Genomic DNA, 4,082 nt, shown 5'->3' on the forward strand with positions numbered 1-4,082 from the left:
AATGACTTTGAGCACGGCCAGCCCAGCATATCCCTGTACCCACCCTGGAAGACTCTCAAGAAATACTTGCTGAGTGAGAATTTAAAATGAAGAGGGGTTGTGGACAAGGTCCATCACAGTGGCTGCCCTGCTCCAGTGTCCCTTGGGCTGGTAGCTGTCCCCACATATCTCTAGGGGCCTGGATTACCACCTAGGGGAGATTTAGGCAAAGGACAGATGAGGTGCTGCGGGCCTCTCCACACAGTGCCCTTCAGTGTCACAGGCACAAAGACTCCAGGGCATCGCTGAGAACCCCTCAGAGCTCACCCTGCCTGACCATCAAGCCTGCTCTCCAGCAGGGCCAAAGCAGGGTGCAGAGCATCTTCCAGGCCTCCATGGGGCACAGGTTCTTCTGTAGGTGTCTGCTGGGTTTGCTTTAGGCCTGGCATTGCCTGGATGGCCAGCGGCCCCCGCTATGTGACATCCACAGTCTGGACCTACAGCCAAGGCCCTGTGACCATCTGGGCCACACCCACCTGGATAGGCCAGTCCTCTACTCCTTCACACAAGCTCTGGGATCTGGCTGCCACAGCCTGGAAGAGATGTATCTGTGCAGAGGGCGGCAGTAGTCACTGATTATCTCTAAGGCAGGGCTGGCAAAAGAGGTAGGAGACTCCCATAGAAGCAGGAAGGGGGAGTTCTAGGGACAGAGAGGGTCCCCGAGTCTGGGCTGTGGAAAGGAGATGACAGGAGGAAAACCTCGCCCCAGAAGACATACACTCTGTTCTCTACCACAGGGTCACTGTGCTCTAAGTGACACCATGAGAGGACACATCTAGGTCCAGTACCATGGCTCAGAGGCCAGGTGATATTTGCAAATGAGCCCTGTCTTTCAGCCTCAGTTTTCTTATCTCTGAAACGGATAGTAATATCAGCTTGACTATTCTCATGGGGTTGTTGTGAGGGTTGGAAACATATGTGTGTATACAGTGTGTGTGTGTGTGTGTGTGTATTTGTGTGTGTGTAAGCTTTGAGCACTATAACCACTGCACTTTTGTGAAATGAGCTCATAGACTGAGGGAGCACAGGGGTGTGTCAGGAGGTGGAGGTGGCTGTGCACAGCTGTGCAGGCTGTGTGCTGCTCAAGGAGGTCTAACTCTGTCCTGCTTGCCAGGTGACCTGCCCTGACCGCACTCGCCAAGCCACTGGTGCTGGTGCAGGCTGTGGCAGATGTGCCTTCGACAGTACACACAGTGTTCCTGCTCACCCTCACAAACCAGGGCCACCTCAGGTGGAGCAGGAACATGAGCCTTCCGCCTCTCCCTAGCAGGCTTTTGTGGGGCTCAAAGATTCTGATTACCTCATGGAGACAAATCTGCAGCAACCTTCCGTTCCCATTATCCATGGAAACAATAAATAGCAGATAGGATTTTTTTTCTTCTTAACAATGGAACATTGAATGGAGTTGCAGCCCGGATGGAAGTGGCTGCTGAGGAGAGGTCGTAATGATCAGGCTGGGTGGCAGGAATATGTCCCCACCATGTGGGGTCCTGGGTTTCCCAGAGTTGCCCTCAGTTCTCTCCTATGCCCTTGAGCCTAGCTATAATCAGCACAACTCTGGTTTTAGAGTTTGCAAAACTCTGTGTATGGAGAACACAGTGGGTCCCTGATAAGGACAAGAGCACATGTGTGTGTCGGGGGAGGGGAGTTTCTCCTCACAGCAGGAGCTGGGGACGCAATGGTCAGTGGGCTGTTCGGCACCCCCTGCCAGGTGCCCTCATCCCAGAACATGTTGCTCCAGGTGACTGGGTGCAGTTGCAAGGTCTTTATAGGAGGAAGGCCCTACAAGGGCAGTCACAGAGCTGCAGCTAAAGCCATGGGCAGTAGGAAGAAAACAGTGTGGGGGCAGTGCCCAAGGCCAAAGGATGCTGGAAGCCACCTGCAGCTGGACAAGACAGGGAAAGTTTCCTCCCCGAGTTGCAGAGGGAACGGGTAGCTGACATCTTGATATTAGCCCTGGAAGTTTTATTTCAGACTCCTGGATGCCAGAACTGTTAGAGAATAAAAGTGTGTAAGTGTGTGTGTGTGTGTGTGTGTGTGTGCGTGTGCATGCATGATTGAAGCCACCAAGTTTGTAGAGATTGATTGCAGCAGCCAGGGAAACATCCACTGTGATGAACCTGGTGTAGCACCACAGGTCAGCATCTCAGAGGCCCAGAGGAGAGCTGCAGACCTCCCACTGCCCCTGACCTCAATCTCCATCCTCAGGGTGAAACTGCATCCTCCGGCCCGAGGCGAGAATGGCTAAGATGGGATGAGCGTTCATGGGTACCAGCTGTGGAAAGTCGCATCAAAGCTGCCTCTTTCACTCAGTCTTAAAAGCACAGCGCCAGAGCCTCAAGCCATACTCTGCCTCTGAACACCAAAGAGGATGCCTGGGTCCCCAAGTGCTGGTTAAGTGCCCCGCAGATGGTCCTAATAGGTTCCAAATGTTGACTCAAAGTGTAATTGTGAAAAATTTAAAGCACAATTCTCATACAAATGTCGAGTGAACATGTGTCACAGATTTGTTTAACTCATGATCAAGGGAGCCCAGCAGGCCGGTAAGGCTGGTTCAAAGACAGACACTGGATGCTGAAGTATGTACAGCCGATGCAAAAATGTCCACATTAAATTGTTAACCTAGATACGAAACCGGCTAATGTTTCATGGGATAATCAACCTGTAGCCTTTGGGCTTTTCTTCTTCTCCTCCTCCTTCATCTTTTTCTCTTCCTCCTCATTCTCTCTCTCTCTCTCTCTCTCTCTCTCTCTCTCTCTCTCTCTCTCTCTCTCGTGTATTTTGAGACAAGCTCTTACTAATCCTTAAATTGCCCAGGCTGACTTCTAATTTTACAATCCTCCTGCCTCAGCCTACAAAATTCTGGAATTGTAGGCATATGTCACCACACCAGCCTTATCCTTTTTTTTCTGAGGGTGTAGAAATCTTTGGCAACTTGCCAATTTTGTGTAGTTAACATTATTTTTATAAGGTCTGAGCCTTAGTCCATGGTAAGTAGTATGTCACATCAAGTCTAAGAAGATTTTAAAGGGTGCACAGTAATCTTTTGGCTTATTGACAAGTTTTGGACAATTTCTCTGCCTTGGAGCAGGGGTTGCCTAAACTGTATTAAAATGCAAGTGCCAGCTGGATGTGGTGACACACACCTAAATCCCAGCACTATGGGAGGCTGAGGCAAGAACACTGTAAACTGAAACACATCCTGGACAGCTTAATAATTTAGCAAGACCCATAGTGAAAAAAATAAAAGGTTGAGGATGTAGCTCAGTGCAAGGGCCCTGGGTTCAGTCCCCAGTGCTGCAAATAAATAAATGAAGTGCGAGTGCTCCTGGGCCAGGAATACCTCCCATCAATTGCAGGAGTCTGTTCTTGCCTTTATTAGTGCAGCATGGAGCGCTCACTTAATGTACTGACCTCCTGGGGGTGTCGAGAGGAGGGGACCCCGACTCTCCACCCCTTTGTCTTCCCTCTTCAGGTGTCTCTCTGTCATAGCCTTCAGGATTCAGCTCAGTGCCACTGTTTAAGAAGCCATGTCTATGCCCCCCTCAGCAGCGCATATACTAAACCTGGGACAATACAGAGAAGGGAAATGTGGCCTTTGCACAAGGGTGACACAAATTCGTGGAGCGTTCCGTGTTTTTCCAATTAATGTAAATAGAATGTGCCATAACATGAGCTAGGACAGATAATGTCAACAAGTATGCAAATGGTACCATGGGGCTGGCAAGATAGCTTGAGTGCCTACTATGGCAAGACACTGTTGAGCGCCTGCTTAGGCAAGCTCAGGGACCAGGGTTTGATCCCCAGAACCACATGGCATTCCAGCCCCACCCCGGGCATGCTGAGCGGGCTACAGAGACTGGGTGTGGTGGCACAAGCCTGTAATCACAGTGCTGGGGAGGCTGAAAACAGATGATCACTATGAGTCAGAGCTGCAGAGTGAGACCCTGTACCTTTAAAAAAAGAAAGAGAATAGTAATATGGGGACCAGAAGAGGAGGGAAAGGGATTAAGAGAAAAAGAAAAGCCAAGTTATAATATCTA

At 50.1% G+C, this 4,082-nt stretch overlaps 1 non-coding gene across 1 annotated transcript; it reads left to right on the top strand.

Annotated features, from left to right (window-relative positions):
- Positions 1-3,577: 3,577 nt before the first annotated feature.
- Positions 3,578-3,680, top strand: LOC111816105. The gene has a single exon (XR_002820611.1). It is a non-coding gene; the product is annotated as a U6 spliceosomal RNA (small nuclear RNA).
- Positions 3,681-4,082: the final 402 nt, after the last annotated feature.

This window comes from Octodon degus, unplaced genomic scaffold, assembly GCF_000260255.1.
Source record: "Octodon degus isolate 3935 unplaced genomic scaffold, OctDeg1.0 scaffold00026, whole genome shotgun sequence".
Lineage (NCBI taxonomy): Eukaryota > Metazoa > Chordata > Mammalia > Rodentia > Octodontidae > Octodon > Octodon degus.